The sequence below is a fragment of the Spinacia oleracea genome, chromosome 5 (genome assembly GCF_020520425.1).
Source record: "Spinacia oleracea cultivar Varoflay chromosome 5, BTI_SOV_V1, whole genome shotgun sequence".
NCBI classification, from domain to species: Eukaryota; Viridiplantae; Streptophyta; class Magnoliopsida; order Caryophyllales; family Amaranthaceae; genus Spinacia; species Spinacia oleracea.
The window spans coordinates 79,831,043-79,843,764 of NC_079491.1; positions in this window are offsets into that span (position 1 = coordinate 79,831,043).

The following is a 12,722-nucleotide window of genomic DNA, read 5'->3' on the forward strand; positions in this document are numbered from 1 at the left end:
TACTATTCTAAGTTTATAGAGCTGTCTAGGTTTGCACCTGAAGTGGTGGCAAAGTAAGAGCTCAGGGCTCAAAGATTTGAGAATGGTTTGACCATGGACTTACAGTTGTTGTTGTCTGGAGAGACCTTTACCTCATTAGACACCCTGTACGGAAAAGCTGCTCACCTTTATGGGTTACAACAAAGGAAGAATGGGGGTACTGGAAAGAGAAAGGATGGTGGAAGCTCGAATCAAGGGAATAACCATCAGAATCAGGGGAATTTTAAGAAGCACAAGGGAAATGGGAACTTCCAGTTTAGGGCTAACAATGGTGGTAATCACAACAACCAAGGTGGTGGAAATCAGTCTGGAAGGAATGGAGTATGGACCTACGACTGTAGACGCTGTAACATGAATCACCCTGGAAAGGATTGTGATGGAAACTTAGTGACTTGTAGATTCTATCAGAAGTTAGGCCACAGGGAGCATGAATGCTATTCTAAGAATGGAAAGCCTAACCAAGGTAACCACCAAGGCAGTAATCGGAACAATCAGAACCGAAATGGGGGAAATGGGGGTGGAAACCAAAGGAACTACCAAGGTGGTAACAATGGAAATAGCAATGGCAATCACTAGAACCGTGGAAATCCTGGAGGAAACCAACAGCAGAATGGGAACTGAAACAACAATGGAAACACCAATGGGGGTGGCTATACCAAAGGAGTTGCCCAAGGAAAGTTGAATGTGATATCTAGGCAGGAAACGAAAACTTCCTCTGACGTCATAGCGGGTACTTTTTATATTAATTCCGTTTTAGTTAAAGTTCTATTTGATTCTGGTGCGACTTATTCTTTTATATCAGTAGATGCTTTGGGGAAACTAGGGTTGAAAGAGCCTGAAACAATTGAAGTACCTATAGTAAATCCTACTGGTAGTATAGTGAAGTGTACCAAAATCCATAGAGATGTGCCTTTGACCATAGCCAAGACCGTGTTCTTATCTAACCTAATCGAGTTTGAGTTAGGAGAGCTAGATGTAATTCTAGGAATGGATTGGTTGGCCATGTTCAAAGCCAAAATAGATTGTGAGAAGCAGAAGGTTCACTTGAGGTCTAGCCTAGGAAAAGTAGTTTCATATCGTCGTTTTGGTAAGCCTAAGAACATAGGAATCATCACGGCAATGGAACTCATGAAGCTAGTCGGTAAAGGGAACCCAGTCTTCTTATGTAATGTGAGGAACCTAGAGCATGTGATCAAGGATCAGCCTGAAGATATTGAAGTAGTTAATGAATTCCTTGATGTGTTTCCGGAAGAGATCCCTGGGATGCCTCCCAATCGACCTATTGAATTTACCATAGATTTAGTGCCTGGAACCGCGCCTATTTCAAAAGCACCTTATCGAATGGCTCCAGCAGAAATGAATGAGTTAAAAGGCCAACTAGAAGATCTATTGGAGAAAGGTTACATTAGGCCAAGTGCATCTCCTTGGGGAGCACCAGTGTTGTTTGTGAAGAAAAAGGATGGAAGTATGAGGCTCTGTATAGACTACAAGGAGCTCAATAAGGTCACGATCAAGAATAAGTATCCTTTACCTAGGATAGAAGACCTATTTGACCAACTGAAAGGAGCAGGAATCTTTTCAAAGATCGATTTGCGTTCGGGTTATCATCAATTGAGAATCGCTGATCATGACATACCAAAGACCGCATTCAGGACTAGATACGGACATTATGAGTTCACTGTTATGCCTTTTGGGTTAACCAATGCCCCTGCAATATTTATGGACTTAATGAAACGTGTATTCCATGCCTATTTGGACAAGTTTGTAGTGGTTTTCATAGATGACATCCTAGTGTATTCAAAGAGTGAAGAGGACCACGCTGAACACTTGAGGTCTGTGTTGAGTACCTTGAGAGATAATCAGTTGTATGCCAAGTTCTCAAAGTGTGAGTTTTGGTTGGAAAGAGTTGCATTTTTGGGACATTTTGTATCTAAAGAAGGAGTGGCAGTTGACCCTGCTAAGATCAAAGCTGTTAGTGAATGGCCTACATCCAAGAGTGTGACTGGCATTCGAAGTTTTCTGGGATTAGCTGGCTACTATAGACGCTTTGTGCAAGACTTCTCTAGGATAGCCAAGCCCATGACTACCTTGATGAAGAAGGAAGCAAAGTTTGAATGGAGTGACCAATGTGAGGAAGCATTCCAAGCCTTGAAGACGCGATTGACAACCGCGCCAGTGTTAACCTTGCCAGATGAGAGTGGTACATATTATGTGTATAGTGATTCCTCTAAGAATGGTTTAGGGTGTGTATTGATGCAGAACGGGAAGGTTATTGCGTATGCTTCAAGGAAATTGAAGCCATATGAATCCAATTACCCTACCCATGATTTAGCGCTAGCTGCTATAGTGTTTGCATTGAAGATATGGAGACACTACATGTATGGTGTGAAGTCTAGGATATTTACGGATCACAAGAGTTTAAAGTACATCTTCACACAGAAGGATCTGAATATGCGCCAACGAAGGTGGTTGGAATTAATTAAGGACTATGATTTGGATATCCAGTACCATGAAGTAAAAGCCAATGTAGTTGCAGATGCCTTGAGTAGGAAATCAAGTCATAGTGTTAATGCGTTAGTAGTTGCTAACGAGCTGTGTAAGGACATGCAACATTTGAACCTTGAAATAGTGAGTGGTAAAAGCCTTGAGGGAATGATGAATGCCTTAACCATCCAGCCGTCAATATTTGATGAGATTAGGGAGAATCAAGCTGGTGATGTGAAGTTGGAGCGAATCAAGGAAAAGATTTCGCAAGGTAAGGAGTTAGAATTTCGAATCCATGATGATGGAAGTTTGAGGTACAAAGGCAGGTGGTGCGTGCCTCAAAAGTGTGGAGAATTGAAGGAGAAATTGATGAAAGAAGGGAATAATACGCCATATTTTGTGCACCCAGGCGGTGACAAGTTGTATAAGGACTTGAAAAAGGTCTATTGGTGGCCAAGAATGAAGAACGAAGTGGCTGAATTTGTGGCTAGATGTCTGACTTGTGAGAAAGTTAAAATAGAGCACAGGAGACCTCAAGGAAAGGTCCAACCTTTGGAGATTCCAAGATGGAAATGGGATTGTATTTCTATGGACTTCGTCACTTGTTTGCCTAAGTCAAAGACTGGAAATGATACAATTTGGGTTGTGGTAGATAGGTTGACTAAGTCAGCAGTGTTTATACCAATGAAGGAAACCTGGAAAATAGAACAACTTGCTAAAGCCTACATTAAGAATGTTGTGAGGTTACATGGAGTTCCTAAGGATATCGTATCGGATAGGGATTCAAGGTTTCTTTCGAATTTCTGGAAACGAGTGCAGAAGAGCTTTGGTACGACATTGAAAATGAGTACAGCCTTCCACCCAGCTCCAGATGGACAAACTGAGAGGACTATCAAAACCCTGGAGGACATGCTTCGGGCATGCGTTATTGATTTCCAAGGAAGTTGGGAAGATATCCTGGATTTGATTTTGTTTTCCTATAATAATAGCTATCATGCTAGCATTGGATTGGCACCATTTGAGGCTTTGTATGGACGAAAGTGTAGAAGTCCCCTTTGCTGGAACGACATTAGTGAAACCGTAGTGTTGGGACCTCAAATGATAGAGGATACCATGAACCAAATCCGAACCATCCAATCAAAGATTCAAGCGGCGCAGGATCGCCAAAAGAGTTATGCAGACTTGAAACGTAGGGATGAAGAGTTCAATATAGGTGATAAGGTGTTGCTCAAAGTGTCACGAATGAAAGGTGTCATGAGATTTGGAAATAAAGGGAAGTTAAGCCCTAAGTACATAGGCCCATATGAAATCTTAGAAAGAATTGGGAAGGTAGCTTATAGACTAGCCTTGCCTACGGACTTGCATAGAGTGCATAACGTGTTCCACATATCTCAGTTAAGGAAGTATATCCCGGAGAAATCGCATGTGTTGAAACCGGAGACTATAGAATTAGACCAAAGTTTAACCTTTGAGGAAAAACCTGTCAAAATCCTTGATAGCAAAGTGCGTACTACGCATACTAAAGATGTGAAAATTGTCAAAGTGTTGTGGTCTAATCAAGAATCTGAGGAAGCAACTTGGGAAGCGGAGGACGAAATGAGAAAGAAATATCCCGAGCTTTTTCCCGAGGTTAGTTGAGTTACGGGGTCGTAACTCGTGTCTTTTAAGGGGGGGTAGAGTGCGGTAGAATTTCGCGCTTTTTGCTTTGTTTTCCCCTATTTTATGCTCAATTTAGTGCTTTCTATTGAATTTGCGCTTATTATTGTCCTGTTTAATCATGTAAAGAGTACAACAACTTAAATTTTTGCAAGTGAACGCATTAAAAGTCTCATAAATCTCCAGTTTTGAGTTAAATTTTAATTTCCGAACCCAAGTTTCGGGACGAAACTTCTTCTAAGGAGGGTAGACTGTAATACCTCGTATTTTTATAATATTTATAAATACATTTTATTATATTTATAAAGCATTTTACGATTTTTGGAAATTAATTCGTATTTAAATAATATTTAAATGTATTTTAATTAATTAGAATATTTATTATTTTAATTAATTACGAAACGAATTTAATTCTTGAGTCGGAAAATTAAATGGGTTGCAAGTGATTTCAAAGGTTTTGGGTTTTAAATGAAAAGTACAATTCGTTTTATTCAACGAGCCAAATCAAAAGAATTTAATTCAAGTCATAAGCTAGCCCAATCAATTAATTCCCTAAGCCCAATTCTATTTTCCTAAGCCTAGCCCATTGAGAATAGGGAGCCTATAAACAGGACTCCTCATCATTTAATGAACCCCTAAAATTTCATAAAGCCTCTTTTGCTTTGCTTGCCCCTCACTCCAACTCCTCTCTCTCTCTCTTTGCTTGGCTCCCGCACGCCCTCAAGGCCTCGTGCCCTCGTGCTGCACCCGCACATCGCACGACCTCGTTCCCTCGTGCCCGCCTCTCGCCCACACACTTGCTCGTCCTCTTACTCGTGTGCTTAGCGCACACCCCTGCTCGCCCCTCTCACTCGCACGCTGCGCCAGCCCCGTGCACGCTGCGCTGTCGCTGCCCCTTTTTTTGTCGCCCTTGTTGTGCGCGCACACACACGGACGTGTGTGTGTGTGTGTGTGTGTGTGTGTGTGTTGTTCGTGTTCGTTATTCAATTCTTTTTCGCCCAATCAATCTAATTCGGGGTTGTTCCGTGCTATAGGCCGGATTGGTATAATTCTCTTCTTCCTTACCTATTCTATTTCAATTCCGTATTTTAAATTATAATATGAATATTGTTTTGGATGATTAAAATGTTGGGAATCGGTTATGAACACCGTGCTTTGAGGATTTGCGTGTTGTGATTCATTAGGCTTGTTTTAATTATTAAATTATGAATTTTCATATTCGTTTATTTAATAAAGAATTGATTTTTATGATGATAAATTGGTTTTAATGGGATTTTCAAGTTAAGGTTTTAATCTAGACCTAATAAGTCAATTGATTAGCATAATTAGGTGATGATTTTAATTATGATAAACAATTATATTTTCAGATTTGAATAAAGGCTTAAAGTGTTGATATTTATTGATTTTAAAGGCGGAAAAAGTATGTTTTCGTACTAGATTTTATAAAGTTGCTAGAAATTTAATGAACATGGAAATAATTTAAGTTTCATTATTTTGATGATAGGAGGTGATTTCTAAGTAAGTGCTCGTTATTGCAAAGTGGCCCCTACGCTTAGGTATTCAAGGTACGTACAAGTCTAGGGCGACCACACTTTTGTCAATGACATTACATGATTGTTGATGATGTGAATTATATTATGTGGATTCATATATGCTTTGGTGAACGATCATGTGGATTAATATTATTGGAGTTATTGAATTGTTGAACAAGCATGTTGAGATCATTATGAGTATGGATTTCATTGTCAATCATGTTGTTCAATATTTATGCATGTATGGTTTGTTTCACATGCAAGAAATGGATCATTTATTTGTATGCTATCGTACGGATGTCTAGCATACTTTGAGCCAATTATTCGTACTTCGTTGTACTATTTATTTTACCACATGTGAAGGGTTAGCTCACGTAAGCCACCGCACATGTAGGGTTCAGTTGGGAATATTTTGTATGAAATGAATTAGGATTTGTCGTGCAAGGGCACAACCCTCATGTTAATGAGCATGATGTGGAATCTCACTTTGGTGAGGAGGAACATGGTAGTAATTTCACAAGAGTCGTGTTTGGTTGATCACAAGTCCTAAAGCATTAAAATAAGATTGTTTTGGTTGTCGTTTATTAATTGTATATGTGTACATTGTTGAGTCTTGAGTTCACCTTTAATAAAATATTAATAAACATAAAGTGCAACCAGAACAAGCTTCAAAACTCTTGGAACGTATATACCTTGAGTATGAACAATGGGGGGAGTCTTGCCGGAAAGCTCGTACTCCTACTAATGATACAAGACGTTGTTTCATTTATATTATGCGCAGGAATTCCGTCTGTATGGCCCGACACTCAGTATGGCCCGATTTTATTATTTATTACCTGGTGTATGGTTGGCTCCCATCACCTTTTCCTTTATGGAACTTTCTTTTGTCTCGTTCGAAGCTTATTCTAATTAAATTTTGAGTCAAGAGTCGAGTCAAGAGTCGAGTCTTGTATTCATGATTGGTTGTTATTTATTACATGGCTTTTGCATGATGGTTAGTACTTAGTGAGTGATGCATATTTTAGTTTCATTCACTCTATTCTTGTAAGTACTCAGCTTTTGCTGACTACGTGCTTTGTGTGTTTTGGTCATGGCCTTTGCCTTAATGACCCTATGATGATCTATCATTTGCACTTGCATTAATGGGGAGTAGAATAATATAGCAGCTTGGTTGATCGGAATCATGTGGCTTGGGATGATCGAGAGAGTTGCATGTTTTCGTATTTTGAACTATTTAATTATACTTTAATTTTGTTTGAAATGTTTGAACTATTTATACTTTGGTTTTTGGGCCGCTATGGTTCCAAATTGTAGGAGGCCTCAATATTTCATTAATTATGTTTTTAAAAGTTAGTTGACATTAATTTTCGCTGCGTAATTCTGGTAATAGCCTTAACCGTTATCACGGTGGCGGTAATGCTTTAGTAATTCCTTTATTTTAAATTGGAAAATGATTTTATAAAAGCAAGGAATTATTAGGCTGTTACAAATTGTTTAATTTCCAAACTTGGCTTGCTTTTTGTTTCCATGTCTCTAGAGTAAGTCCTTGCTAGGGGTACGGGTAGGACTTAGGTAGTAGTTGAGAAATTAGAACGGAAATCATTCCAATGTTGTGACTAAATTGTGATATGGTGATTTGGATTTCCATGACTTGCTAGGTTAGGGGTTGCAAATGCTAGACTAATTAGTTGTTAATTAGAGTGCCTATTACTTGTTTGTCAAGAAATTGAGAATTGGTAGCACCATATGGGCTACCTTGTTGATCTTATGACTCTCTCTTGTGTCCTTACAATACCAAGAATGCTTGCACTTCACTTTTTTTCCCCACTGAATCCTTGCCGATCCCCGATCACCTAGTTTCTTTCCTTCTTGGTTGTCTATCAATTAGAATTGTTAGCTTGTTAGTGAATCCTTTCTCTTCAAGCTAGCTCAAGTTTTTTTGTTTGTTAAGCTCTCCCACCCGTTCTCTTTGCACGATCCCTATAATTTCCACTATAGCAATATAGTTGGTTAGTTTAGGAGTACTATAAATATTGTATGATTAAGTGGTGGTTGTAAACGACGCAAAAATCCCTTATCAAAATGGTGTCGTTGTCGGGGAACGGTTGTTGATTTTTGAGTTTAGCTTTCCAATCTAGTTTAGTTTTACCTTTTTATTTGTGCTTGTCATTGCTAACGTTTCTCCTAGTTGTGCATGCAAAACCGAGGTAGGATACGACATAGACCTCTCATTCCGTTTGACAACGAGATTGAGAGGAAATTGACGGGGTTTAGAAGTATAAGAACTCGATCGTTTAGCAACAATCGATTTGAAGCCTTGCGTGAGAGTCCCCCCGAAAAAATCCCTCCAAGTCCTACCATTGAGGACATGGCGTTACCGGTGAAGAATCTTGGGATACTGGGGACTTTTGAAGAAACATGTGATATTCAAGATCCCACCACAAATTCCAACAACTTTGAGATACGTCTGGCATTGATCTCGCTTGTTCGAAGCCACCCTTTTTGTGGCAATGCAAATCAATCTCAGCACGAGCACCTCAAACAATTTGAGCACTATTGTGACACCAACAAGCACAGTGGGGTGACGTCGGAGTATGTTCTGAAGGAAATATGTCCTTCACTCAAGGTGCATTAAGTCTAATACCAAGGTTCAGATTAATTGCGAACAATTAATTCAGTGAGATCAAGTGACCGGAACAGCTAGCTGGAGCAATGCTTCCGATCAGTGAGTTCTAATGGATATTGAACTCACAACTTACTCTTGACTGAACCTACAAGGTCACACCAATGACACGTAACAGATCACCGGATTAAATGAATCGGAAATTCATTTAATAGCTTTTTGGGAAGTAGTTGGAAACGTATTATACGATACGACCTTTGTCGGAATCGTATATCGTATCGCGAATATTCGTAAGCTGGACGACACGAATAAATTGTATCGTACGACGGTGATTCGTCGTATACGAAACGATAAATAATATATCGGAAATATATTAAATCGCGAATACGAAGGTTTCATCACGACTTAAACCAAATTATTAATAATCTGAAATTTAATTGTTTATGAACGATATAAAGTTTCGGATTTTATTAATTAAAAGTTCAAACTTTAAAGTTGATTCGATCGTTCTTGAAAGTTTGAATATTGTTAGCCCTTGATTTATTAATTTTACGAAATTGGATTGTCGTTAAAGTTTATTAAATCGTTAAAAATCGTTGTTTTTCGAAAATAAAAATCGTAACTTTTTTGAAAAAATAAAATTAATGCAAGTTCGTGAATTTAATTTAATTTTAATTAAGTTGGTCCGTTTTACGAACCAAAACGCGAACATGGGCATGATGGAAGTATGGCTCGTCGAGCCATACGAGGCCATTGTGCTCGACCGAGCCATGCGACACGGGCAGCAGCAGCTATGCTGCGTGCCTCGTGCGCGCTAGGCGAGGGAGGGGCAGGCGAGGTAGCTTGCAGGGCTGCGACGAAGCGAGGCGCAAGCCTTGCGACGTCTAGCACACACGATGCACAACACGCAGCGTAGGGGCAGCGATGCTGCGGGGAAGCGGTGCGCGCGCGCGCGCGATGGTGCTGGGGTTGCGCGAGCTCTGCTCGTGTGCTCTTGGGCCTCACGCAAGGCGGGGCTGGGCGCAAGCCTAGCCCGATCTAGCAATTGGACTTTTTTTAAATCGTTTAATTCGTTGGGCTTCGTATATTTGCATTAATTTGGGCTAACAGGATATTTAATTTAATATTTTATTTGCTTGGGCCGGGCCGCGAGTATTAATTTAATATTTCATAATTAATAATCCGGAAAAATTATTGGTTTGAGTGGGAGCCACTAAATGAAATTAAAATGAAATAATTATTTTTAATTATTTTCGTAGGTCGCATTATTTTAATTAAATTCAATTTTAATTAGAATAAAGTCTAAGATTAATAATTTGGAAATTGATTAATCTTTTAGGACGCGTTTATGTGAACGTGAATTTTAATTAATTCACGTAAATACTTGCATATTAACATGGACCATTCGTTTTAGCATACGAATGGGTGAATGCGTAGAATATATATTTTATGCAATGCAGGTACTCCAAGTGACTAGTATGGCCAATTTAGGATAGTTAAATACGGTCTGCGTACCGTTCTATCTTTGAATGTAAAGTTTTAAATATGGTCTGCGTACCATGGAAATTTTGATGTAATTTTATTATTTTCAAATATTTCTAAGTTTAGAACTTTAAGTTAGCATTTGAACGAAGATTCAAGACGATGCCAAGCTAACAAGAAGGTGATGAAGATTGGATGCTTCAAGACAAAGATGTTTTGGGCCATACTAGATCACCATTTATTTATGCACTTCTATATATATATATATATATTATGCGTGAATGTATGAATGTATGTATGCTTTGCATGAACAGGTTGTTTCCTATGAATCGATTAGTTTTAAGTTCACTTAATAATCGAACCAACATAGAAATAACTAAGTCCAAGTAATATTGAGTTTAAAAATTGCCTTCCAAATCAACACTTACAAAAATCTAGGGATCTAAGATAGTAGGTTTACGCAAAAGCGAGGTGCTATTTTAGTTGACTTAGGTGGTAAGGCGTCCTAAAGGAGCACGTTGATTGTGGTTACAACTCAAACAACAATGGCATTAAGTTGTGGCAATGGGATAAATTATGGCATTAGTTTATTAACCAAGAGTAATTTGGAGATTACTAGCAATAGGTTTTGCTTACCTAAAATCTTAAACTACTTAAGACATGCTAAAGCTGCTTAAGGATTTAGGACTTTTGGGGTCTTGGAATCGTTTCATTCATTTTGGACCATGTTTTTTGCTTTTTGCATGAATGAAATTTTTTATAGCTTTAATGATTGCATGTTTTGCTTTTATTTCAAAGTTATTGAATTGTATGAATGGTTATTTATTGCAAATTCTTTTCGATTGTAGCAATCAAAATGGTCGCAAACATAACAACAATCATATCATCCGAAATTCTGGATGTCGAGTTAGACTTGATTAATTTTCTTGAATGGAAAGAGAAACTTGTCGAAGTTTTGAAAGTTAATGGCATACACTATGTCATTAAACAACCTTTCCCTAGCTATGATGCGCGAGGCATGACTCCTGAAAGGTACAGAAGTTGGGCACTTCACAAGTACCTTGTCACGGAGTTCATCCTTAATTCTATCCCTGAGAGTTGGAGAGGGAGGTTCATTACTTTTGAACTTCAAGCTCTCCTAAGTAGCCTCGAGGATAAGTGTGCGGGTTTTCGACCCTTGTGCCAAACTGGTGGCAATGGGGTTGACTAATTGGCTAATTCGATGAGAAATCTCAAGCTCATAACCCCACGCAAGTCGTGCCTAGAAATCGAACTTCTGGAGGCACAAAGGCGCATCTACTCTGTCAAGATGGACAAAAACACATCAATTCGGTCTCATGTGGATATGATGTCTGGATTATTTTTCACAATTGAGAGACTTGGTGGTTCCATCAAAGAGTCGGTAGCTATTGCACTAGTGCTGAATTCTCTTCATAAGGATTATGAGGGTTTTAAGATGCACTATCTCTTTCATCAGAAAGAGAGCACATTCTGTGAACTTGTGGAATTACTCATGAAATGCGAGAAAATCCTTAAGTACAATCAAGACCCTTTGAATGTGAGGTGCACTAAATTCAAGAAAGTAGGCGAGGGGAAGAAAAGCAAGGCTGCATCTTCGTCCACTCCCAGAGGGCATCTGGCGCCTTCCAAGAGCAAGATGAAGAGGAATGCTTCTCCTTCTACATCGCAATGCTTCAATTGTAATGAAATTGGTCATTACAAGCGAGATTGCCCCAAACTAAAGGAAGAGAAGAAGGACGGAAACGTTGCTTCTCCTTCAGGTATGTATGTTATACATTGTAATCTTGCTAATTCTACTTCATGGGTATTAGATACTGGTTGTGGCTCACACTTATGTTCCAATTCACAGGGACTAAGGAGAAGTAGAAGGCTTGATAAACGCGAGATGGATCTACGCGTGGGAAATGGAGCACGGATTGCTGCATTAGCCGTAGGATCTTATTTTATTTCTTTGCCTAGTGGGTTTGTTTTGGAACTAGAAAACTGTTACTACGTTCCTAGTATCACCAGAAACATCATTTCCGTTTCAAGTTTGGATTCTAAAGGTTTTAGTTTTCAATTTAAAGACAATAGTTTTTCTTTTTCTTTGAATGGAATGTTTTATGGTTCAGCACAACAAGAAAACGGTCTTTATGTGGTAGATACGAGCAAACACATTTATAACATAAATACCAAAAAGGCTAAAACTGGTGATTCGGATCTCACATTTCTGTGGCATTGTCGATTAGGCCATATAAACATAAAGCGCATGGAATTACTTCAACGGAAAGGAATTCTAGAATCATTCGACTTAGAGAAGATTGATCAATGCGAATCTTGTTTACTTGGCAAAATGACAAAGCAACCTTTCTCAAAGGTGGGAGAAAGAGCAAGCGAACTACTAGGGATAATACATACGGACGTATGTGGGCCTATGAGTACGAAAGCTAGAGGTGAGTTCAGCTATTTCATAACGTTTACGGACGACTTCAGTAGATATGGCTATATTTACTTAATGAAGCACAAGTCTGAATCGTTTGAGAAATTCCGAGAATTTCAAAATGAAGTAGAGAATCAACATGGCAAGAAAATCAAAGCTCTAAGATCGGATCGAGGAGGTGAATATCTTAGCCACGAGTTCGATGACCATCTAAAAGAATGCGGTATTCTTTCTGAATTGACTGCTCCGGGGACACCTCAATGGAATGGAGTGTCGGAACGGAGAAATAGGACCTTACTCGATATGGTCAGGTCAATGATGGATCAGGCCGAACTTCCTTTACAGTTCTGGGGACATGCGTTGTAAACTGCAGCACTCACACTGAATCGTGCTCCCTCAAAAGCTGTTGAAAAGACTCCATACGAATTATGGACTGGGAAACTTCCAAAGTTGTCTTTTCTGAAGA